Source organism: Hemitrygon akajei, chromosome 22 (genome assembly GCF_048418815.1).
Source record: "Hemitrygon akajei chromosome 22, sHemAka1.3, whole genome shotgun sequence".
In the NCBI taxonomy this organism is placed as follows: Eukaryota; Metazoa; Chordata; class Chondrichthyes; order Myliobatiformes; family Dasyatidae; genus Hemitrygon; species Hemitrygon akajei.
In genome coordinates this window covers 64,008,863-64,036,266 of record NC_133145.1, presented here as the reverse complement: position 1 = coordinate 64,036,266, position 27,404 = coordinate 64,008,863, and positions in this window count along the sequence as shown.

Sequence of the window (27,404 nt, the reverse complement as noted above, 5' to 3'; positions counted from 1 at the left end):
GCTGCTTAGCAGATGGAATTTCTAACCTGAACTGAAGGAGATGGCTGTGGGAGAAGTAAAAGGACTGAGATGAGGAGTGAAACTGCATTGCCAACAGCAACAGCCTGATTCCATTCAGAACATTTACATATTACAGACATAATTGTCTCTGCTTTCCGGTGGGCAGTGGATGCAGCTTTGTTTCATAGTAATTCTCCTGCTCATTTCCACTTCACTCTAAGACATAGACGACTGAGGGGAGATTTGATAGACGACCATAAGACTACAAAGGGCGTAGGAGCAGAATCAGGCCGAGTCCGCTCCTCCATTTCACCATGGCTGATCCATTTCCTTCTCAGCCCCAATCTCCTGCCTTCTCACCAAATCCCTTCATGCCCTGACCAATCAGCAATTTATCAACTTCGGCCTTAAATATTCCCTATGGCTTGGCCTCCTTGAGTTCCCCAGGTTCTCCACTCCCTGGCTAAGGAAATTCCTCCTCATCTCTGTTGTAAATGGACAGCAGAGATGAATGGTTTGGCACGGACTAGAGGGACTGAAGGGCCTGTTTCAGTGTTGTGGTGTTCTATAACCCTTAAAAACTCTGCCGCTCTTACCGCCCGCCTGCCGATATGACACATGTAGGGGAATCAATGCATCTGAGCTTGTTTCAGTGAATTTAATTAACCAGTTACTCAAAGGACATTAAATAGACAATGTGCCCACTTGGAGTCCGGTGCTCTTTTGTACTGATGACACTAATGGAGAGGGGGAGAGCAGACTCACAGTCAAACCATTATGGTTCAATGTCCCACAACATACTAGCTCAATACTTTTAATTTATCCCACAAAATTGCTTCCACTGCCATTGACAGGCCTATAACTAACTTCAGTCTAATGCGATAGCCCTCAAAACACTCTCTCCAAGCAGAAGCCAGGTTTGGAAGGAGAGGGTCTCCAGTGGACTGCCCTCCCCACCCCCCCACAGCACATGCCCGGGTGTGTGGCATGTTATAGCGGAAGTTGATAGGTTCTGCAGGCTGTCAAAGGCTTAGATATGTACATGGATGGTAGGAGCAGAATAATATGTTCTAGATGGGCTGAAGGCCCTGTTTCTGTGTTGTAGTTCTCTATGTCTCTAGGACTCTATCTGTCTGTACGTTCTCCCTGTCACTGCGCAGGTTTCCTCCCACATTCCAAATGCATACAGGTTCTGTCTGTCCGGGTACCAGATCCGATGCGGACGTTGGTGACCATGGTTTTCCATACAGATCCATCCCTCGTTCTTTGGATGACTTCCATTTCCTCGATGTGTAGCCACCCGGCTGGGCTTTTGATGTACGGAAGCCGAGGTCTCCCTCCAGGTTTGCTCCCCTCGACCTTTCCAGAGAGTGTGAGTGTTTCATCTTTCCGCATGATGTCACTAGGAATCTGAGTTGTCTCTCTCTTATTGTTGGTCTGAGTGATCTAACTGCTTGGGCTCTTCTGAGAACTTCTTCATCTGATGTGTGTGTGTAGTCCATGATATTTTTAACACTCTCCTGTAGAACCATAATTCAGCTGCTTCTGGTCTCTTTTCCATTGCTGGGGAAATGGCCCAGCATTCACTTCCATAAGTCAGGATAGAATAACCGTAGCACTGCAGTATTCTGTTTGTAGTGTACATGCTCATCTTTCTGACTGTTAATATGGTCTTCATTTTCTGGAAAGCTTCTTTCGCCATTGCTGTTCTGTATTTGATATCTGTGTCACTTGTTATTTGGCTGCCAAGATATCTGAATTTGTTGAATTGTTTGATGTTTGTATTTCCAATTTTGATCACACACTGTGGGGTGTTTGTCTTTCTGGAGAGGACCATGCTTTCTGTCCTCTTGGTGTTGACTGAGAGACCTCTGCGATTACGTTCTGCTGCCACTGTAGTGAGTCGTTGAAGTTTAGCTTCTGAGTTTTGGATACAGGTTAGGATTAGTAAATTGTGAACATGCTATGTTGGTGCTGGAAGTGTGGAGACACTTGTGGGCTGCCCCCAGCACAACCTTAGACTGGGTTGGTTGTTGATGCAAATGATGCATTTCACTGTGTGTTTTGGTGTTTTGAAGTAGATATGACTAATAAATACTGTATATCTGTCTGTCTGTCTGTCTAACCTAATCTAATCTGAGTCTGAGTCTGAATTGATCTGCTGTTATCACGGGGGTCCTTTCAAAGATAAAGAGTTTCACCCACAACTCACCACCAAAATTTAAATTTATGATGATTTCTTGTAACACAAAGAGAAGCAAGTGATTGATTGTTCTATAAAAGCGTTCTGAAGTAGTGATAAACACAGGAGATTTTGCACGTGCTGGAAGTCCAGAGCAGCATACATGCAGGACACTAAACAATGGGGGAAGTTAGCAGGTCAGGCAGCATCTGTGGAGGGGAATAAATTGGCGACGCTTCTGGCTGAGCTGTTGTCCTGATGAAGGGTCTTGGCCCAAAACACTTGGAAGTAGTGAGTTGGTCCGCATCTGCGGAACAGAGCAGAAGGTTCTTCGCCGGCTGCATTTTGTCTGCCAGACCCACATGTCCTAGATGTGACATCTCGTCGATGGATCAGGAGTGGAACAGATGAATAGTGTCAAGTTCCAGAGTGTCAGCATCTCTGAAGATCTATCCTGGGCCCAACACTTTGACACAATAACGAAGAAGGCACATCAGATCTCTATTTCATTAGGAGTTTGGGGAGATTTTGTATGGCACCAAAGACTCTGGAAAATTCTACAGATTATGAGGTTTTCTGTTTTCTAAAGATGTTCCCTGGAGAGCATTCGGACTAGTTGCATCATGTCTGGTATAGAACGGCCACTTCTGGAGATTGGGAAAAAGCTGCAGACAGTTGTAAATTCGGTCAGCTCCATCATGGACATTAGCCTCCCCACCATCGAGGACATCCTCAAAAGGCAGCATCCATCATCAAGGACCCCCATCACCCAGGACGTGCCCTCTTCTCATTGCTACCATCAGGGAGGAGGTACAGGAGCCTGCAGACATTGTCAATGATACAGGACCCCCATCACCCAGGACATGCCCTCTTCTCATTGCTACCATCAGGGAGGAGGTACAGGAGCCTGCAGACATTGTCAATGATACAGGACCCCCATCACCCAGGACATGCCCTCTTCTCATTGCTACCATCAGGGGGGAGGTACAGGAGCCTGCAGACATCGTCAATGATACAGGACCCCCATCACCCAGGACATGCCCTCTTCTCATTGCTACCATCAGGGAGGAGGTACAGGAGCCTGCAGACATCGTCAATGATACAGGACCCCCATCACCCAGGACATGCCCTCTTCTCATTGCTACCATCAGGGAGGAGGTACAGGAGCCTGAAGACCCCTCTTCTCATTGCTACCATCAGGGAGGAGGTACAGGAGCCTGAAGACACACACTCAATGTGTTGGGAATGGTTTCTTCCCCCCACCATAAGACATCTTAATGGACAATGAGCCCATGAACACTACTATTTATTTATTTATTTACTTGTTATTTTATTTTTCTTATTGTATTTTGAGTGTTGCACGGTACCGCTGCTGCAAATCAACACATTTCACACCGTACGTACCCTGTGTCAGTGATAATAAACTGATTCGGGAGATGCTGTGGGGTCTGAGTGAAGGGAACACAAGACCGCTCAAATGCAGCTCGGCCAGAATCTCGCATGGGCTCTTGATGCAGGCCGGAAGCAGAGAATGCTGATGAGCTGATTTAAAATTCAAAACCATTAAATATTTAAAGCACAAGAGATTCTGCAGCTGTTAGAGATCTAAGTAACGCACACAAAACATTGGAGGAACTCAGCAGGTCAGGCAGCACAGGGGAATAGACTGTTGACGTTTCAGGCTGAGACTGATGAAGGGCCTCGGCCCAAAACATTGACTGTTCATTTCCCTCCACAGAGGCTGACTAACGTGTTAAGTATTTAACAACTGTAAGTGCAAGCAAGCTTTTTCCACTGAGGTTGGGTGAGACTAGAGCTAGAGGTCATAGGTTAAAGGTGAAAGCTGCAATGTTCAAAGGGAACCTTAGTGGGAGCTCCTTCACTCAGAGGCTGGTAAACAGAGGAGTTTCTGCTGACTCTGGAAATCTGGAGCCACACACACAATGCTGGAGGAACTCAGCGGGTCAGGCAGCATCTATGGAGAGGAATAAAGAGTCGACTTTTTCCACCGAGGTTAGGTTAAAGGTGAAAGGTGAAATGCTTGAGGGGACCATGAGGGGGCGCTTCTTCACTCAGAGGGTGGTGTGAGTGCAGGATGCGGGTTTGATTGAGAGAAATTTGGGTAGGTACATGGATGGGAGGAGTATGGGGGGGCTATGCTCCAGGTGTGGGTCGGGAGAACGAGGCAGAATAATTTTGGCATGGGCTGGATGGGCATGTTTCTGCAAAATGATTCTGTCACTATAATTGAAGAACATAAGGTTATTAAATGGATAACAGATTAAAAGTCAAACATAGGTGAGGAGAGCAGCAGTAACTCCTCTAGTTCTGCAACGGTAAGATGTGGATGAGGCTGATTATAAGCCTTGTTCACATAGGTGGCACAGTAGTGTGATGCTTTACAGTGCCAGCAATCCGGGTTCAATTGTCTGCGATGGGTTTGTGTGTTCTCCCTGCGACTGCACGGGTTTCCTCTGGGTTCTGACTTACTAAATATGCAACAATTGTAAACACAAGCAGACTTCCCAGCCTCCATTCCCACGGCCGGGTTGGAGTTGGTAAGTTGGGGTTTACGATGTTGCTGCTGGAAACATGGTCTCATTTGTGGACTGTTCTTAGCCCATCTTCAGACTGTGTTGGTTAAAGTTCAAAGTACATAAAGGTCACTGTATACAACCTCGAGATTTGTTTTCTAGTGAGCATGCTCAATAAATCTGTACTAGAAGAAAAACCATAATAGAATCATTTGAATCAAAACAAAAGCCCACTCCAACTTGGCTGTTCAACCAGACTGCAACGGGGAACGAACTCTGTAAATATAACGAGAAAGAAATAACAACAACAAATTAACAAGTCGAGCACATGAGATGAAAGTGAGTCTATAGGTTGTGGGAGCAGTTCAGTGAAGTTGAGAGAAGTTATCCTCGAAGCAAGTTAAGGACTGCATAAAAGCCAAGGAAAGGGCATATAAGGTAACAAAAGTGAGTGGGAAGCTCTAAAACTTCAAGAAAAGGCAACTAAAAAAGCTCTGGGAAGAGAAAAGATGAAATATGAGGGCAGACTAGCCAATAATATAAAGCAGGATACTAAAAGTTTTTCAGTTATATAAAGTATAAAAGGGAGCTGAGAGTAGAAATTAGGCCACTGGAAAATGATGCTGGTGAGGTAGTACTGGGGGAGAAAGAAATGGCAGAGTGCTTGGCAAACTCAAAGGTCTTAGGGTGAGTAAGTCACCTGGGCCAGATGGACTACATCCCAGAGTCCTGAGAGAGGTTGCTGAAGACAAAATGGATGCATTGGTCATGATCTTTCAAGAATCACTTGATTCTGCCATGGTCCCGGAGGACTGGAAGATTGCAAATGTCACTCCAGTCTTTACGAAGGGAGGAAAGTAAAAGAGAGGAAATTATAGGCCAGTTAGCCTAACCTCAGTGGCTGGGGAATTGTTATTGAGTCCATTATTAAGGATGAAGTTTCAAGGTAATTGGAGACTAATGATAAAATAAATCAAAGTCAGCATGGTTTCTGTAAAAGGAAATCTTGCTGACAAATCTGCTAGAGTTCTTTGAGAAAGTAACAAGCAGGGTGGACAAAGGAGAGGCAGTGGATGTCATTTACTGGGATTTTCAGAAGGCGTTTGATAAGGTGCCTCAAATGAGGCTGCTTAACAAGATAAAATCCTATGGTGTTACAGGAAAGACACTGCCATGGATAGAGGAATGACTGACAGGCAGGAGGCAGCGAGTGGGAATAAAGGGGACCTTTTCTGATTGGCTGCCAGTGATAAGTGGTGTTCCTCAGGGGTCAGTATTGGGACCATTACTTTCACATTGCTTATCAATGATATGGATAATGGAATTGATGGCTTTGTGGCAAAGTTTGCCGATGATACAAGATAGGTGGAGGGTGGGTAGTGTTGAGGAAGCAATGTGATTGCAGCAGGAATTAGACAAATTGGAAGAATAGGCAAAAAAGTGACAGAATACAGTTCTGAGGAATGTATGATAATGCATTTTGGTAAAGGAACAATAGCGAGGAGTATTATCTAAATGGGGAGAAGGTTCAAACATCAGAGGTACAGAGAACTTGGGAGTCCTCGTGCAAAACTCCCAGAAGGTTAATTTAACAGGTTGAGTCTGTGGTAAAGAAGGCAAATGTAATCTTGAAATTTATTTCAAGAGGAATCAAATATAAAAACAAGGAGATAATGCTGAGCCTTTATAAAACACTAGTCAGGCCACACTTGGAGTATTGTCAACAGTGTTAGGCCCCGTATCTCAGAAAGGATGTGTTGTCATTGGAGAGAGTCCAGAGGAGGCTCACGAGGATGATTCAGGGAATGAAGGGGTTAACAGATGAGGAGCATTTGGCAGCTTTGGGCCTGTAATCACTGGAATTTAGTAGAATGTTTGGGGATCTCATTGAAACCTGCTGAATGTTGAAAGCTGGATGTGGAAAGGATGTTTCCTATGGTGGGCATATCCAGAATTAGAAGCACAGTCTCAAACCTGAGGGCGAACCCTTCACAACACAGAGAGTAGCAAATCTGTGGAATGTGTTGGAGGCCAAGTCCGTGGGTATTTTACCGGGGGAAGTTGATCGTTTCCTGATTGGTCAGGGCATCAAAGGATACGGCGAGAAGGCAGGTGTATGGGGCAGAGTGGGATCTGGGATCAGCCATGATGGAATGGCAGAGCAGAATCGATGGGCTGAATGGCCTAATTCTGGTCCTATGTCTTTTGGTCTTTGGTTCAAGAGTCTGTTGGTTGAGGGGTTGGAATTGTTCCTGACCCTGGTGGTTCAAGTCCTGAGGCCCCCACACATTTTTCCCATTGGTAACAGCAAGAAGAGAGCATGACCTGGGTGTTGGGGGTCCCTGACGATGGAGACACGCAAAAGCGTGTCGTGTAGATGTGCTCAGCGGCGGGGAGGGCTTTACCCGTAATGGACTGGGCCAAATCCATGTCGGATTTTCTGTTCAAGGGCAATGGTGTTTCCATGCCAGTCAATACACTCTCCACTACACACCCAGAGAAGTCTGTCAAAGTTTTAGATGTCATGCTGAACCTTTGCAAACTCCTGAGGAGGTAGAGGCGCTGCCGTGCAGTTACACTCTGGGCCCAGACCAGGTCCTCTGAAATAGTAACAGTGAGGAATTTAAAGTTGCCGACCCTCTCCAGCTCTGGTCCCCCGATGAGGACCGGCTCGTGGACCCCTGGGTTCCTCCTCCTGAAGTCAACAATCAGCTCCTTGGTCTTGCTGACATTGAGTGAGAGGTTGTTGTTGATGCAAACAATGTTCTGATGTTTCGATAAACATGTGACAAATGAAGTTAATCTTTGTCTCTTCATTGACTGGTGAGAAGAGACGTGGGCGGAAAACCTTCCATAATTGGTAATAGCTCAGAGCAGATGAATCAATCCAGCATCAAAACTGAAAGATCCTAAACAGAGTAGCAGGGCTCAAAACAAATTCATCACCAGGATCAATGATATCGATTCCAGGGTAAGAAAGAAGCGAGGTGAGATTGGAGAGGGACTCGATGGATATTACAAAAGTCCTCCTACATTGGCGACTATTTGTCAAGGGGATAACAAAACAAATCCATTAGGATTAGATCAATCCACAGGCAACATCATTCAGTCGTTTATAAGAAGCTGAGATGATGATTTCTTCTTTGAGATTAACCTGGTTGACCTCGGAGGCCAATTTGGCTTTGAAAAGGGAAGGTATTGCCAATCTTGTCTGGCTGACTTTGATCTCCTAATTAGTAAGGCAAGGCCACATTACATAATGTACATGAGATTTCAGGAAGCCTTGTACAAAGTTTCATTACAACACACGGTGTCAAAGTTAAGCCTGCCTTGTCCTCTCTTGGCCTGGTACCATAACGTTCTCCTCAGAATCAGGTTCAGGTTTGTTAACACATCTCGTGAGATCTGTTTTGCAGCCACAGCACAGTGCAAGACATAAAATATTTTACTATCAGTTACAATTAGAAAGATTAAAAAATAAATAAATAGAGCAGAAAAGAGAAAAATAGTGAGGTAGTCTTCATAGGTTCCTGAAACATTCAGAAATATGACGGTGGAGAGGTGAAGAAACTGTTCCTAAAATGCTGAGTGTGTGTCGCTGGTCCTTCATTGTCGCTGGGTCAAAATCATGGAATTCCCCCCCCAACAGACACCTCAGGGACTGCAGGTTCATGAAGGCAGCTCATCACCACCTTCTCAAGGGCAACTAGGGATGGGCAATAAATGCTGGCTTAGCTGGCGACACCCACATCCCGTAAATGAATAGATTTTAAAAAGACTCCTGAACCTCCTCCCTGTAACGAGAAGAGGGCATGCTGTGGACAGTGAGGGCCCTTAGTGATCAATGCTGCCTTCTTGAGGCAGCACCTCCTGGATGCTGGGTTAATACCACCGGCACACAGTATGTCATGAAACACATTGTTTTGCTGCATCAGTACAGGGCAATACATATTAATAAAACACTATAAATTACAGTAAGAAATATATATTTTTAAAAATTAATGATGTAAGCTATGGGCCATGATCAGCTGACTAAGTCTACACCCGTTCACCCTGACACTGTACCTCACCCAGCTCTGCCACTCTAACTGCACTGACCCCTGCGGATCATTGCAAGGAATTATTGCTGTGTAAGTGTTTTCATAAGATGATTTAAACATTGCTATTCATCAATCTGAAATTGACATTCAGTAGCTTTGGTAGGGTCCTGTTTCACCTTGCCTCGGGCCACTCAAATCAGGAAAATATTTAACTGAAAACATTAAATGTGAGAAAGCGGAAGTGAGTTACAGGGGGAGGGCGGGCAGGCATTAAGTGTATTTCATACATTAAAGATTGGCTTTCTTCGTCACATTTGCATTGGAATATCGAAACGCAGTGGAATGCGTTGTTTGCATCGAGTCAGAGCAGCTCACAGGAGTCACCACGCTTCCTGCACCAACACAGCTCGCCACCCACATCAACGCTGGGCCTCACAGCAGTGGAGAGGTCAATGCCACACTACTTCAGCTCGGGGAGTCGGAGTTCGGAGGCCTCCAGGGAGTCTGTACCTCCCCCCCAGTCCAGGAGTCCATGGGCAGGTCAACTGGTCAGTGTAAATTCTGCTTTGGTTAGGTTAGGGTTAAGCTGAGGTGTCGTGGCTCAAAGGCTGAAGGACCTCATCTGCGGTGTATCAATAAAGAGTTAAATAGAATTTCCTGTCTGTCTTTGGGATGTGGGAGGAAAGTGGAGCACCCGGAGAACGTACAGACCCCTCACAGACAGCAGCGGGAACTGAACCCTGATCAACGACTGCTGGCATCCAAAGTGAACGCGCTAACTGGTACGCTCACGCCTTGCAGTGTAGAAGAGAAGGGAAACCTTTGAAAGGTGCATAAAGTGATTGTGGTGAACTACAGATACCTGTCTGGACAGGCCCCCCTGCTGACTGCTCCTGTGGCCCCTCCCACAGACCCCGGTATAAAGGTGATTGGGGCCTGAGCCCGGCCTCATTCTCCAGAATGTAGTGTGGTGAACTACAGATACCTGTCTGGACATGCCCCCCGCTGACTGCTCCTGTGGCCCCTCCCACAGACCCCGGTATAAAGGCGATTGGGGCCTGAGCCCTGCCTCTCAGTCTCCAGAATGTAGTGTGGTGAACTACAGATACCTGTCTGGACAGGCCCCCCCCCTGCTGACTGCTCCTGTGGCCCCTCCCACAGACCCCGGTATAAAGGCGATTGGGGCCTGAGCCCTGCCTCTCAGTCTCCAGGATGTAGTGTGGTGGTCAATTGCTGCTTGTTCTTTCTTCCAGTCTCTCGCCTCACGTGTCCGAGAGTTATTGATGGTGCATCGGTGATAAAGGACTTAGACAGGTGAAAGGGAAAGCGAATCATAAATGGGGGGTATTGAGTATTGTACCAAAGTCTTGGGCACTTATATACAGTGAGGGAGCCTGAGACAACAAATTTCATGTTTTACGTGAGTGATGGTTAACCTGATTCTGAAAGGGGTCTCTATTGTGCACTGAGAGTGGGAGGGGGGCAGGCTGAGGGGAATCATGGTTGGGAACAAGGATAAGTTAGGAAGCTACAGGCCCATCAGCCTGTAATCAGTGGTAGGGAGGTGGAGTAGGATTTACCTAATTCAGAAAGGCAGGGCCCAGAGATAGTTAGCATGGCTTTGTGTGTGGAAGACTCTGCCTCAGCAATTAGACTGAGTTTTCAGAGGATATACGTAACTGAGCCAAAGAGCTGGTTCCTGATTATGAAGAACCCAAGTTAACAACCCAAGGGATTGGAAGTGGAGAGGGTCAGAAACTTTAAATTCCTTGGTGTTATCTGCCCTGAGACCTGCAGAGCCTCTACTTTCTTAGAACTTTGAGTAGATTTCACATGTGACCAAAAACTTAGAGAAACTTCTCTATACAGTATGTACAGTGGAGAGACCCTGAGTGGCTGCATCACCGTCTATAAGTCCACAGAAATTGGTGGATATGGCCCAGTCCATCACAGGGAAACCCTCCCCACACTGAACACACAGAAAGTGGTGGATACGGCCCAGTCCATCACAGGGAAACCCTCCCCACACTGAACACACAGAAAGTGGTGGATACGGCCCAGTCCATCACAGGAAAACCCTCCCCACACTGAACACACAGAAAGTGGTGGATACGGCCCAGTCCATCACAGGGAAACCCTCCCCACACTGAACACACAGAAAGTGGTGGATATGGCCCAGTCCATCACAGGAAAACCCTCCCCACACTGAACACACAGAAAGTGGTGGATACGGCCCAGTCCATCACAGGGAAACCCTCCCCACACTGAACACACAGAAAGTGGTGGATACGGCCCAGTCCATCACAGGGAAACCCTCCCCACACTGAACACACAGAAAGTGGTGGATACGGCCCAGTCCATCACAGGAAAACCCTCCCACCCACTGAACACATAGAAAGTGGTGGATACGGCCCAGTCCATCACAGGGAAACCCTCCCCCACACTGAACACACAGAAAGTGGTGGATACGGCCCAGTCCATCACAGGGAAACCCTCCCCACACTGAACACACAGAAAGTGGTGGATACGGCCCAGTCCATCACAGGAAAACCCTCCCCACACTGAACACACAGAAAGTGGTGGATACGGCCCAGTCCATCACAGGGAAACCCTCCCCACACTGAACACACAGAAAGTGGTGGATATGGCCCAGTCCATCACAGGGAAACCCTCCCCACACTGAACACACAGAAAGTGGTGGATACGGCCCAGTCCATCACAGGGAAACCCTCCCCACACTGAACACACAGAAAGTGGTGGATACGGCCCAGTCAATCACAGGGAAACCCTCCCCACACTGAACACACAGAAAGTGGTGGATACGGCCCAGTCCATCACAGGAAAACCCTCCCCACACTGAACACACAGAAAGTGGTGGATACGGCCCAGTCCATCACAGGGAAATCCTCCCCACACTGAACACACAGAAAGTGGTGGATACGGCCCAGTCCATCACAGGGAAACCCTCCCCACACTGAACACACAGAAAGTGGTGGATACGGCCCAGTCCATCACAGGAAAACCCTCCCCACACTGAACACACAGAAAGTGGTGGATACGGCCCAGTCCATCACAGGGAAACCCTCCCCACACTGAACACACACAAAGTGGTGGATACGGCCCAGTCCATCACAGGGAAACCCTCCCCACACTGAACACACAGAAAGTGGTGGATACGGCCCAGTCCATCACAGGGAAACCCTCCCCACACTGAACACACAGAAAGTGGTGGATACGGCCCAGTCCATCACAGGGAAACCCTCCCCACACTGAACACACACAAAGTGGTGGATACGGCCCAGTCCATCACAGGGAAACCCTCCCCACACTGAACACACAGAAAGTGGTGGATACGGCCCAGTCCATCACAGGGAAACCCTCCCCACACTGAACACACAGAAAGTGGTGGATACGGCCCAGTCCATCACAGGGAAAACCTCCCCACACTGAACACACAGAAAGTGGTGGATACGGCCCAGTCTACCACGGGAAAACCCTCCCCATCAACGAGCAAATTTACAAGGAGCACTGCTATAAGAAAGCAGATTCCATCATCAAGGACCCCCACCATCCAGGCCATGCTCTCTTCTCAAGACTACCATTGGGCAGGAGGTCCAGGAGTCTTAGATCCCACAGCACAATGTAGGAACAGGTATTACCCTTCAACCATCAGGCTTCTGAAGCAGAAGGGATAACTTCGTTCACCACCATTCTGAACTGAAACCCACAACCTACACTCTCACTTTCAAGGACTCATGTTCTCAATATTATTATTTATTTATTTGCCTAATTTGCCTTCTGTTACACATTTGTTATTTATCAGTCTTCGTTTGTGTGTGGTTTTTCACCCACTCTGTAGTGTTTCTTTGTACTTATGTGAATGTCTGCAAGACAATGAATCTCAGCTGGTGACGTAAACGTACTTTGATAATAAATTTCCTTTGGCTTTGGATATTGCTCTGGATTTATATTTTCCGGTCCTGGCCCTCACTCATTCAGAAACTCAATTCCTTTCCATTTCTATCGGGATGGGACCCACAGCTCTGAATCCAGCCCACCCCCAACTCTTACCCCTTCTTTGAGGTCATCCCAAACCAGCTCAGGACGTGTCCTTGATGATCCGTGCCACCGTCGCCGTTCCTGTCTGAGTGTGACACTGTTTGACAAAGGGCAGCACAACGCTTTACAGTGCCAGCCGCGTCTGTAAGGAATTTGTACGTTCTCCCTGTGACCACGCGGGTTTCCTCCGCGTGCTCCGATTTCCTCCTAACTTCTAAAGATGAACTAGTAAGTTCTGCCTGTACTACCTTGGCGCAGGAAGCAAGACACTTGTGGGCTGCCCAGTGCACGTAAGACCATTAGGCACAGGAGCAGAATTAGGCCATTCAGCCCATCGAATCTGCTCTGCCATTCCATCATGGCTGATCCCAGATCCCACTCAGCCCCATACCCCTGCCTTCTCGCCACATCCTTTGATGCCCCGACCGATCAGGAAACGATCAACTTCCACTTTAAAGATACCCACGGACTTGGCCTCCACCGCAGTCTGTGGCAGAGCATTCCACAGACTCACTACTGTCTGGCTAAAAAAAATCCTCCTAAAGGGTCACCCCTCAGTTTTGAGTCTGTGCCCTCTAATTCTGGATACCTCCACCAGAGGAAACATCCCCTCCACATCCACCAGTATTTTCAACAGTCAGTAGGTTTCAATGAGATCCCTCCGCATTCTTCTGAATATCAGTGAGTACAGGCCCAAAGCTGCCAAACACTCCTCATACGTTAACTCCTTCACTCCCAGAATCATCCTCGTGAACCTCCTCTGGACTCCCTCCAATGACAACACATCCCTTCTCAGATATGGAGCCCAAAACTGTTGACAATACTTTAAGTGCGGCCTGACTAGTGTCTTATAAAGGCTTGGTATTATCTCCTTGCTTTTATATTCTATTTTCCTTGAAATAAATGCCAACATTGCATTTGCCTTCTTTACCACAGACTCAATCTATAAATTAACCTTTTGGGAGTCTTGCACGAGGACTCCTAAGTCCCTCTGCAACTCTGATGTTTTAACCTTCTCCCCATTTTGATAAACATTATTGTTCACATTATTGTTCCTTTTACCAAAATGTATTATCATACATTTCCCAACACTGTATTCCATCTGCCACCCTTTTGCCCATTCTTCCAATTTGTCTAATACCTGCTGCAATCACATTGCTTCCTCAGCACTACCCACCCTCCACTTGTCTTCTATCAGCCGCAAGATTTGCCACAAAGCCATCAATTCCACTATCTAAATCACTGACAAACAATGTGAAAAGTAGTGGTCCCAATACTGACCCCTGAGGAACACCACTAGTCACTGGCAGACAATCAGAAAAGGCCCCTTTATTCCCACTCGCTGCCTCCTACCTGACAGCCATTCCTCTATCCATGGCAGTGTCTTTCCCGTAACACCATAGGGTTTTATCTTGTTAAGCGGCTTCGCGCTGTGTTTGTCATTGACACAACCAAAATGTTTCACTGTATGATTCGATGTATATATGACAATCAATATAATCTTTATCTTTCTTACGGTCGTCACCCCAGTGCAAGTCTGTGATTATCTCCTGCACTGTTCCGCTCTGTGGTGTGGTGTGACACGATCTGATGAAGATTCCTGCGAAATGCATATTGCTGTTTTACTCATGGGGTTTCACAGGCAATGTACCAATGTCAGTCCTGGAGAAGCGTCTCGCTCCAAAACGTCGACTGTTTACTCTTTTCCATCGATGCCGGCTGGTGTGATGAGTTCCTCCAGCATTTTGTGTGTGATGCTGTCAATATCAGCTGTGTTTTTGCTATTGACCACAATATATTGTTCATGCACCAAATCTCTCTAAGGCCTCAGAAGGAATAGAAATTGATCAACAGACTGTAATATTAAACATTCGATTCAGTCCTGTCAGTACACAGCTTGTTGAGTTATTTATTTATCCACTTACAGGGCGTGACAGGCCCTTCTGGCGCTTCGAGCTGTGCTGCCCAGCAACTCCTGATTTAACCCTACCCTAATCGTGGGACAATTTACATCAACCAATTAAACTACTAAGTGGAACGTTGTTCAACTGTGCAGGAACCAAGGAACCTCTCTCCCTCTGTTCCTGCGAGTGCAGCATCCTTCCATGCCTCGGGTACACAACAAAGCCGAAGTATCTTGTAAATGTGAAGCAAGGGAGATGGTGGCGGACTTTAGGATGACTAAGCCTGCACTGCTCCCTGTTACTATTGATGGTGAGGACGTGGATGTGGTGAGGACCTACAAGTACCTGGGGTGCACCTGGAGCACCAACACAGAGGCTGGGTACAAGACGGGCCAGAGTCGTCTCTACTTCCTGAGCAGACTGGGGTCCTTTGGAGTATGCAGGCCTGTCCTTCACATTTCCATCGGTCTGTTGTTGCCAGTACAATCTTCTATGCGGTGGTGTATTGGGCAGTGGCATCAACACGGGTGATGCCAACAGGCTCAATAAACTGATTAGGAAGGCTGGCTCTGTTATAGGAGTCAAACTGGACACACTGGAGGCTGTGGTAGAACAAAGGACCCTCTGGAAAGTCCTGGCAATTCCGGACAATGTTTCTCACCCTCTGCATGGCTCCTTGGCTGAACAGAGGAGCACTTTCAGTAATAGACTAAGACAACTGCGCTGCTCCTCATAGAGTGATATGAGGTCATTTTTACCCTTGGCCATTGGGCTCTATAATGAGTCAATCTGTAGCTGGGGAAGCAATTACCCCCTCCTGTTAGACTGTTTGAGGTAACTGATTTCTTATTCTCTCTAGTCCTCTTCTAATATTTATAACTGTGCACCTGTGATTTCCTTGACGACCAATAAAGCATCTATCTATCTATTTCACAACAGACTAAGAGTGCCAAAGCTCAGAGAAAATTTATTATCAAAGTATATATTTATGTCATCATATACAACCATAAGATTCATTTTCGTGCAGGCATTCACAGGAAAATAAAGAAATAAAAAATGTATTTAAAACTATACACAAAGACCAACAAGCTCCTTACAGACGGCTGCAGGAGATGAAATGCCGCCACTTGTGACACCAACTGCTGTGCCACCCTAGGGTGTCACACTCAGACAGGAATGGGGACGTTGGCAGGGATCATCAAGGACATGTCCTGAGGTAGGTTTGGGATGACCTCAAAGGAGGGGTAAGAGTTGGGGGTGGGCTGGATTCAGAGCTGTGGGTCCCATCCCGATAGAAATGGAAAGGAATTGAGTTTCTGAATGAGTGAGGGCCAGGACCGGAAAATATAAATCCAGAGCAATATCCAAAGCCAAAGGAAATTTATTATCAAAGTACGTTTACGTCACCAGCTACTGCCCTGAGATTCATTGTCTTGCAGGTATTTGCAAGAAAAATAAAAAATACAGCAGAATTTATGAAAACGTACACATAAACAGGGACTGAGAAGCAAGCGATTTGCAAAAGGAGACAAACGGTGCAAATAAAAAATGAATAATATTGAGAACAGGGGTTGTTGAATACTTGGAGGAGAGTGTGTACGTTGTGGAGTCAGTGAGTGACGTTATCCACCGCCACACTCAGCCATTCTTCCCCTGTGCTGATCCACAGTTAGCTCAAACCCCATGTCACAGGCCTGTGCCTCTCCTTCCGTTTTATACTCCGGCACAACCTGAAGCTGACAGAAAGACGTGGGATAACAGAGACAGAAGAAAGCTGCTGTTGCTGCCCAAATAAATAGCTAGCTTGGAGTTTATTACAGAAATGCACAGGTACAAAAATGTTGCATCTCCGCCAAATTCCCATCAACGCTTCTTTGAATAACTTTGTATAAGCTTGTCACACCTCAGCTCCTATCCTGCCAGGGACGTAATTACATGCCCTGTCCTTGTAAAGCTCCACTACCTGGGGGCTGTGATTACTTTGTGACAGGTTGAAATAGGCAGTTACCATTATAAATCCATGGGAAGAAGTGGGAAAAAGTATAACATAATGAGTGATTTTCATTTTGGAAAGGATTCTATCAGCACTCTCCAATTCCCCATGTCTTAAAGTTCACATACAATACCAAAGGTGATCAGCTGATAGATACATAGACATACTGTGTTTGTGTGTATGTATGTGTGTGTGTATATATATATATACACACACACATATATACACGAGAGAGAGAGAGAGAGAGAGAGGGAGAGAGAGAGAGAGGGAGAGAGGGGGAGAGAGAGAGAGAGAGAGGGAGAGAGGGGGAGAGAGAGAGAGAGAGAGAGAGAGAGAGAGAGAGAGAGAGAGAGAGAGAGAGAGAGAGAGAGAGAGAGAGAGAGAGAGAGATGTACAGTACTGTGCAGAAGTCCTGGGCACACACTTATAGTTTGGGTGCTTGAGATTTCTGCAGGGCACTGTAGGTATCAGCATTGATACAGAGGGGAGACAGATGTAATAGATTTACTGTATACGTATCGACACTTTGGTAAAGCATCCAACACAAACAACGACCCCACCCACCCCGGATATTCTGTCTTTTCCTCCCTCCCATCAGACAGAAGATATCAAGGCCTGAAAGCACGTCCCACCAGGCTCAAGGACAGCTTCTGCCTACCTGCTGTTTTACGAATACTGAAGTTGCTCCCTGGTACCAATGGATTCCTGACCTCACATTCTACCTCATTATGACCTTGCAACCAACTGTCTCCCTGCACTGCAGCGTCACTGTCGCTGTCACACCGTATTCCACGTTCCGTTATTGTTTTACCGTGTTCTGTCTCAGTGCGCTGTGTAACGATCTGATCTGTACAGACAAGCTTTCCGCTGTATCTCTGTACATCTGTCAATAATAAACCACTTCCAATGCCAGTAACTTCTATTGACTGTTAAAGTGTTTCTTTTGGCTGAATGAATTGTAAGTATGACTGTAAGTGTAACGAGGGATGTCTGCGACAGTATGTTAAAGATGTATAGGTCACTGGTGGGGACTTATAATCTTCATCGGGGCCCCCAGGTCACTGGTGGGGACATAATCTTCATCGGGGCCCCCAGGTCACTGGTGGGGACGTTGAGCCTCCATTGGGTCCCCAGGTCATGTTAATCTCTCCAGCAGCTGGTTTTTGTTTGACCTCTTCACTGTGAGCTCTGGAGACCAACGTCCCTTAGAATATTGGGCCACAGTACTCCTTTGGCTTTGAGTTGACCTACTGTTTGTGCTTTTATTAAATCTCCTTCATTCTTCTAAGCTCCAGGAATTAAAGTCCTATAACTCAGGTGACCCGGGGGCCCTGTTGAAGGTTCAAAGTCCCCACCAGTGACCTGGGAACCTATTGATGGTTCAAAGTCTCCACCAGTGACCTGGGAACCCATTGATGGTTCAAAGTCCCCACCAGTGACCTGGGAACCCATTGATGGTTCAAAGTCCCCACCAGTGACCTGGGGACCCATTGATGGTTCAAAGTCCCCACCAGTGACCTGGGAACCCATTGATGGTTCAAAGTCCCCACCAGTGACCTGGGGACCCATTGATGGTTCAAAGTCCCCACCAGTGACCTGGGGACCTGTTGAAGGTTCAAAGTCCCCACCAGTGACCTGGGAACCCATTGATGGTTCAAAGTCCCCACCAGTGACCTGGGGACCTGTTGAAGGTTCAAAGTCCCCACCAGTGACCTGGGGATCCATTGATGGTTCAAAGTCCCCACCAGTGACCTGGGGACCTGTTGAAGGTTCACAAGATCACAAGGTCACAAGACAAAGGAGCACAAGTAGGCCATTTGGCCCATCGAGTCTGCTCCGCCACTCCAGCATGACCTAAACTATTCTCCCGTCTAGTTCCAATTTCGGGCTTTTTTCCCATATCCCTTGATACCCTGACAAATTAGATACCTGTCAATCTCCTCCTTAAGCACCCTCAACGATTGGGCCTCCACAGCTGTATGTGGCAACGAATTCCATAAATCCACGACCCTCTGGCTAAAAAAATTACTCCTTATCTCTGTTTTAAATGGGTACCCTCTAATTCTAAGACTGTGACCTCTTGTCCAGGACTCACCCACCAACGGAAACAACCTTTCCACATCTACTCTGTCCAACCCGTTCAACATTCAAAATGTTTCTATGAGATCCCCTCTCATTCTTCTATACTCTAATGAATACAATCCAAGAGCCGACAAACGCTCCTCATATGTTAGTCCCTGCATTCCAGGAATCATCCTCGTAAATCTTCTCTGAACTCTCTCCAACATCAGCACATCCTTTCTAAGACAGGGGGCCCAAAACTGCACACCATATTCCAAATGAGGTCTCACCAGTGCCCCATAGAGTCTCATCAACACATCCTTACTCTTATACACTATTATATATATTATATACTCTTATTCAAAGACCCCACCAGTGACCTGGGGACCCATTGAAGGTTTGGAAAGAATCCTTTCTTTTACCACGAGCATGAGAGATTCTACAGATGCTGGAAATCTAGAGCAGCACACGCGAAACGCTGGAGGAACTCAGCAGGCCAGGCAGTGTCTCTGGTCAGAGTAACACGCACAAAATGCTGGAGGAACTCAGCAGGTCAGGCAGTGTCTATGGACAGAGTAACACACACAAAATGCTGGAGGAACTCAGCAGGCCAGGCAGTGTCTATGGACAGAGTAACACACACAAAATGCTGGAGGAACTCAGCAGGTCAGGCAGTGTCTATGGACAGAGTAACACACACAAAATGCTGGAGGAACTCAGCAGGTCAGGCAGTGTCTATGGTCAGAGTAACACACACAAAATGCTGGAGGAACTCAGCAGGTCAGGCAGTGTCTATGGTCAGAGTAACACACACAAAATGCTGGAGGAACTCAGCAGGTCAGGCAGTGTCTATGGTCAGAGTAACACACACAAAATGCTGGAGGAACTCAGCAGGTCAGGCAGTGTCTATGGTCAGAGTAACACACACAAAATGCTGGAGGAACTCAGCAGGCCAGGCAGTGTCTATGGTCAGAGTAACACACACAAAATGCTGGAGGAACTCAGCAGGTCAGACAGTGTCTATGGTCAGAGTAACACACACAAAATGCTGGAGGAACTCAGCAGGTCAGACAGTGTCTATGGTCAGAGTAACACACACAAAATGCTGGAGGAACTCAGCAGGTCAGGCAGTGTCTATGGTCAGAGTAACACACACAAAATGCTGGAGGAACTCAGCAGGCCAGGCAGTGTCTATGGACAGAGTAACACACACAAAATGCTGGAGGAACTCAGCAGGTCAGACAGTGTCTATGGAGGGGAATAAAGAGTCGGTGTTTCAGGCTGATTCACTTCATCAGGACTGGAAAGGAAGGGGGAAGATGTCAGAATCAGAAGGTGGTGGGCGAGGAGATTCAGCATCACAAATTAGGGATCAATCAAGGAAAAGTACCAGCCTGAGCCGAAGGTAGAACCATAACGCAGGGATGGATAAATCCTCTGTTCAATAACCCGTGACAAGCCTAATGAAGTCTGGATTTGCCACTATACATCAGAGCCAGTTCTTTGTCGTACATCCATATTATCTCCAATCTGACTCCTTCAGATCTACTTTGCTATACAAATTACTCAATTATTTAAAATGATAACCACAATTTTATTCTTTTAACTGCTGTTATCTTCTCATTAGGGGGGAGGCTATTTAACAGATGACAGAGCGTTGCTCGTCAGCCTCGCGCACTAAAGCCAGGAGTGTAAGAGTCTGTCCACCGATCGAAAGATTAAAGATTAGTTTTATTTGTCACATACGGTTCGGAACGTACAGTGAATTGTGTCATTTGTGTGTGCTGAGGATTGTACTGAGGGGAGGCTTCCACTGTCAACGTAACAGGCCCACCATCGGACTGCGGGAGGGAACCCACACGGTCACAGGGAGAATGTACAATCTCCTCACAGACAGCAGAGGATCTGAACCCCAATCTTCCAATATTGTAATGCATTAAAAATTACCGTAGCTTACAATATTAAATAAACAAATAAATAGTGCAAGAGAGCAAAATGTGCCACAGGCATCCTGGGAAATCATCTCTGCTACATTCCAGAGCCTCTGGGCTCCACCAGTGACGTTCTCCTGGTCCGGCTCCCCGAGCCCCATTGCTGCTCTCCCAGCACCACAACTGTCTGCTTGGGGGGGGCCTTGACCTGAGATTAAGATGATCTTAAAGATGAAATTAAGGATAAAGATTAGTCTTATTTGTCACACGGACATCAAAACATACAGTGAAATGCATCATTTACGCCAATGACCAGCACAGTGCGAGGATGTGCTGGGGGCAGCCCGCAAGAGTCGCCGTGTGTAGCACGCCCACAACTCACTAACCCTAACCCCTACGTCTTTGGAACGTGGGAGGAAATCAGAGCACCGGGAGGAAACCCACACGGTCACGGTGAGAACGTACAAACTCCTCACAGACAGACAGCGGCAGGAATTGAACCCCAATCTTACAGCTGGCACTATAAGACGTTACGCCAACCACTGCATTACTATGTCACCCTAATACCCTATTTCCCCAACTCTTTCAATATCCAAAAATGTATTACGCCATTTTGAATATCTTAATCTCTTTGGTGGAGAATTCCAAAGGTTGACAGTCCTCTGTCGAGAAATTTCTTCTCATCTATGCAGTCCAGTGTAAACACTTTCATTTGAGACTCTGAAACCTGGCTCTAGACATTCGAACATATGACATTATGCTTTTAATTTTTCTTCAAAGGGTTACTTCCATTCCACAGTCCCAGCATTCAATTTAGTAAATCCGCATTGCTGCCCAATCTGGTGTTCTGACGTGTGTTGGTCGTGATTTAGTAAACCCGCGTCGCTGCCCAATCTGGTGTTCTGACGTGTGTTGGTCGTGATTTAGTAAACCCGTGTCGCTGCTCATCTAGTGCCCTGATGTGTGTTGGCTGCATGTTGTTCTTCTGAACATTGTGGCCATGTCGTGTTGGCACCGGAATGTTGGCGACACATGTGGGCTGCCCCCAGCACATCCTTGGGTAGCTTCATTGCTAACGCAAGTGACACATTTCACTCAACATCTCAGTATTTTGTTCCTTTTGCACTATTTATTTATTTTTATATACACTATTTCTAATTGTAACTTATAGCAAACACCCGGTGACAACTTTATCGGGTACACATGTACATTAATGCAAATATCTAATCAGCCAATCACGTGGCAGCAACTCAATGCATAAAAACATGCAGACGTGGTCAAGCGATCTTGCGAATTTCTGCAGATGTACTGTGGAGAATGTTCGAACCGGCTGCACCACCATCTGGTACAGGGTGGAGGGGCTACTGCACAGGATCGAAATAAGTTGCAGAAAGTTGTAAACTCCATCAAGGGTACTAGCGTCTGTAGTATCCAGGACATCTTCAAGGAGCGATGCCACGGAAAGATGGCATCCAGCATCAAGGACTCCCAATACCCAGGTCATGCCTTGTTCTCATTGCTACCATCAGGAAGGGAGCTCAACATTTCAGGAAGAGTTTCTTCCCCATTGCCCCGTTACTGAATGGACTTTGAACCCATGAATACTACCTCACTATCTTTTTTATTTCTACTGACTGTAATTGACAGATTTTTTCCTTTATTATGTATTACATTGTACAGCTGCTGCAAAGATGCCAGATTTCATCACGGATGCCAGTGATGATTCTGATTCTGAAGAGGTTCTGTTGTTCAAACCAAGCATTAGAATGTACTGATCTCCCGGATGTCCACGCGCAGTACTTCGAGCTTTTGGAAAACCATGGCCTACTTAGTAAGAGCCAGCGTGGCAAGTCATGTCAGTTTTGTTTTCGCACCATTCTCTATGAACACCAGAGGCTATTAGAATATAGAACATAATGTTGTGCCAATTAAATTAGTCATCAAATGGCCACCTAAACTAATCCCTTCTTCCTACACAAAGTCCACATCTTCCCATTTCCCTCTCGTTCATGCGCCCATCTAAATGTTCCTGAAGTCGTTAATATTTCTGCCTCAGACACCCACCACTCTGTGTGAGAGGCCTTGCTCCTCACATCTCCTTTGGAATTACCCCCTCTCACATTAAACAAATGCCCTCTGTTATTAGACATCTCACCCAGGAAAAAGATATCGCCTATCTATTCTGTCCATGCTTCTTGAGTGAGATTCTTGACGAGGTGACGGGGATGATTGATGAAGGTAGGGCTGTGGATGGTGTCTACATGGATTTTAATAAGGTGTTTGACGAGGTCCCTCATGGGAGGCTCATACAGAAGATTTAGATAAATGGAATCAACGGTGATTTGGCCATTTGGATTCAGAACTGGCTTGCCCGTAGAAGACAGAGGTGTTGGTTGAAGGGACTTATTCTAGCTGGAGGTCGTGATTAGTGGTGTCATGCAGGGATCTGTACTGGACCTCTGCTGTTTGTGATGTATATAGATGACCTGGATGAAAATGTGGATGGGTGGGTTACTAAGTTTGCAGATGATACAAAGATTGGTGGTGTTCTGGATAGAGTAGGTGATTGGCAAAGAATACTGGATACAGATCAATTTCAGATATGGGCAGAGAAATGGCAGATGGAGTTTAACCCAGCTAAAAGTAAAGTGTTGCACTTTGGTAGGGCAAATGCAGAGAAATAGTACCCTGTTAGGGGCAAGACCCTTAACAGTGTTGATGAGCAGAGGGACTAGAGGACTGGTCCTATAACGAGAGGTTGGACAAACTGGGGTTGTTTTCTTTGGAGTGGCGGAGGCTGAGGGGAGATCTGATAGTGATTTATAAGATTATGAGAAGCATGGACAGAATAGATAGGCGATATCTTTTTCCTGGGTGAGATGTCTAATAACAGAGGGCATTTGTTTAATGTGAGAGGGGGTAATTCCAAAGGAGATGTGAGGAGCAAGGCCTCACACAGAGTGGTGGGTGTCTGAGGCAGAAACATTAACGACTTCAGGGACGTTTAGATGGGTGCATGAACGAGAGGGAAATGGAAGGATGTGGACTTTGTGTAGGAAGAAGGGATTAGTTTAGGTGGCCATTTGATGACTAATTTAATTGGCACAACATTATGTTCTATATTCTAATAGTCTCTGATAGAGAATGGTGCGAAAACAAAAGCATCTCGTGGCCTGAGGGTGTGTGGGTGAAAACGCCTCGTTAATGAGAGAGGTCAGACGAGAATGGCCAGTCTGCTTCAAGCTGAGCAATGAGCACACGCACTTCGGTAAGTTGGCGGCAGGCTTGGACGCAGTGGCTTCCACGGGGCCAGCCAGCGTTGCTGTCTTTTTTAAACATATTTCTTACGATCGCAATACCCTGCCGGACATTAAGAACTTGAAGCGCTGTGGGTATACCCCACCATGAGTCACTCATCGGTGGAGAAACTGAAGGAGCTGGCTTGACTCGGTTCTTGCTGCTGACTGTGTCAGAGAAGCGCCGGAGGAGTTGGTGCGCAAAGGTGGGGTGTAGTCTAATGGCGAGTATTTGTCTTAGTCCTTTTTGTGAGCACAAGACCTTACTGGACATTGTTAGTGTGGAAAACTGCAAGTCTGATTCACTGGTTTATTGACAGAGCTGCGTGGTGAGACCAGGCCCCAAGCCGGGGTCTTGCCTGTTTCCAGCCGCCCAGGAGAGCCAGAGTGCTCCAACATAGTGCTGGAGGCAGTGTGCAGTGTCCACGCTGGAGCTGGTGCTGCCCCCAGAAGCTGAGCTGTATTGTGTTCGACTGCAGACTGCTGCAACATTCATGGAGTCAGGGATTGGACTACATATTTTACTGCTGTCTTATTGTGCTGTGTGAGACTGTCGGTACTGTGTTTTGTAACTTGGCCCTGTTCCATTTGCCTGTATCCATGGGTACTCATGTATAGTTGAATGACAATTAAACTCAAACTTGGTTATAGCAGTGGTGTAGAAGAACATCTCTGAACACACAGCATGTTGAACCGTGAAGTGGACAGGCTACAGCAGCAGAAGACCATGAACATACACTTGGTGGCCACTTTACTATGTACCGCTTAAACCTAATAAAGAAGACAAGGGGCGTATTTTATGCCCCGCATTGTACTGCTTCCAGAAAACATCAAATTTCATGACATACATCAGTGATAATAAACCTGATTCTGCAACTGTGGTAAGAGGATCGGGGCTAACATCTGTGTTAAGAGGATCGGGGTAACATCTGTGTTAAGAGGATCGGGGTAACATCTGTGTTAAGAGGATCGGGGTAACATCTGTGTTAAGAGGATCGGGACTAACATCTGTGTTAAGAGGATCGGGGTAACATCTGTGTTAAGAGGATCGGGGTAACATCTGTGTTAAGAGGATCGGGACTAACATCTGTGTTAAGAGGATCGGGGCTAACATCTGTGTTAAGAGGATCGGGGTAACATCTGTGTTAAGAGGATCGGGGTAACATCTGTGTTAAGAGGATCGGGGTAACATCTGTGTTAAGAGGATCGGGACTAACATCTGTGTTAAGAGGATCGGGACTAACATCTGTGTTAAGAGGATCGGGGCTAACATCTGTGTTAAGAGGATCGGGGTAACATCTGTGTTAAGAGGATCGGGACTAACATCTGTGTTAAGAGGATCGGGGTAACATCTGTGTTAAGAGGATTGGGGTAACATCTGTGTTAAGAGGATCGGGGTAACATCTGTGTTAAGAGGATCGGGACTAACATCTGTGTTAAGAGGATCGGGACTAACATCTGTGTTAAGAGGATCGGGGCTAACATCTGTGTTAAGAGGATCGGGGTAACATCTGTGTTAAGAGGATCGGGACTAACATCTGTGTTAAGAGGATCGGGGTAACATCTGTGTTAAGAGGATCGGGGTAACATCTGTGTTAAGAGGATCGGGGTAACATCTGTGTTAAGAGGATCGGGACTAACATCTGTGTTAAGAGGATCGGGGCTAACATCTGTGTTAAGAGGATTGGGACTAACATCTGTGTTAAGAGGATTGGGACTAACATCTGTGTTAAGAGGATCGGGGTAACATCTGAGGTCAAAGACCCTTTGTCAGAACTGGGAAGGAGAGGACAGAAGCTCAATAAGTTGTGGGGCGGTATCTCTGAGAGGGTTAAATCAGGGCAAGAGCTCACAAATTTCCAAGCCTCATCAATTAATGCAAGCGATAAAGGAAGCCAGTATTGGTAACAAGATATCAGTGAACCAGGCTCAATGGCTGATAGTCAAGTGTACACACTTTGACCGTGTAATTTAGTACTGTTGTACATCCTCTCTCCAAGTACTCTTCCAGCAAATGCTAACTTCAGTTGTAATTAGTGCAATGTTGTTCTTCAAATGAGGTGCAGATTGCATCTCAACAATATAGTCCAGGCAAATCACTTATGACCTGCATTGGCTCATCCCGCACAGCGTGCGGCCTTTAATACATTTTCAGACACCTCCTTTATAATTGCCTGGAGGGCTTTTGGGTAGCATTTTCAATTTAGCTTTCATATTAAAAATGCAATAGGATTCCGTCCCTGAAGTTGTAAAGAAGTTAGGCCTCGAGAAGCTGATCCTCCTGGAGCTGATGAGATTTAAGTAGTTTTTGAACCAATCAGCGAAGCACGCTGGAGGGGGAGAATTTCGAGGAAAGCTCAGGAAAGCTGGACGAGCACAAGAACAGGATGACGGAGGGTAAACTCACGAGATTCTGCAGAGGCTGGAAACCCAGAACAGTACACACACAAAATGCTGGAGGAACACAGCAGGTCAAGTAGCAGATACGGAGGGGAATAAACAGTTCCATGTTCCGGTCTGAGGCCTTTCATCAGGACTGGAAAGGAATGGGGAAGACACCACAATAAGGGAGTTGGGTGAGGGGAAAGCTGGCAGACCAGGTGAGGGGCAGGGGGGATGAAGTAAGAACTGGGAGGGGATTGGAAGAGCTGGGTGAGCACATGGTCAAAGAGTCGGAGGGCTGCAGGGATCACAGAGGGGGAGGGTCTTACTGAACTCCCATCGAAGAGAAGTTCTAAACTTCTTCTGCCCAGCATCTCAGGAAGAGGCTTTGCAGTAAAGCAGCAAATCGTAAACACGAGATTCTGGCAAAGCTGGGAATCTGGAGAAGCACACACAAAATGCTGGAGGAACTCAGCAGGTCAGGCAGTGTCTATGGTCAGAGTAACACACACAAAATGCTGGAGGAACTCAGCAGGTCAGGCAGTGTCTATGGTCAGAGTAACACACACAAAATGCTGGAGGAACTCAGCAGGCCAGGCAGTGTCTATGGTCAGAGTAACACACACAAAATGCTGGAGGAACTCAGCAGGTCAGGCAGTGTCTATGGTCAGAGTAACACACACAAAATGCTGGAGGAACTCAGCAGGTCAGGCAGTGTCTATGGACGGAGTAACACACACAAAATGCTGGAGGAACTCAGCAGGCCAGGCAGTGTCTATGGTCAGAGTAACACACACAAAATGCTGGAGGAATTCAGCAGGCCAGGCAGTGTCTATGGTCAGAGTAACACACACAAAATGCTGGAGGAACTCAGCAGGTCAGACAGCGTCTATGGTCAGAGTAACACACACAAAATGCTGGAGGAACTCAGCAGGTCAGGCAGTGTCTATGGTCAGAGTAACACACACAAAATGCTGGAGGAACTCAGCAGGTCAGACAGTGTCTATGGTCAGAGTAACACA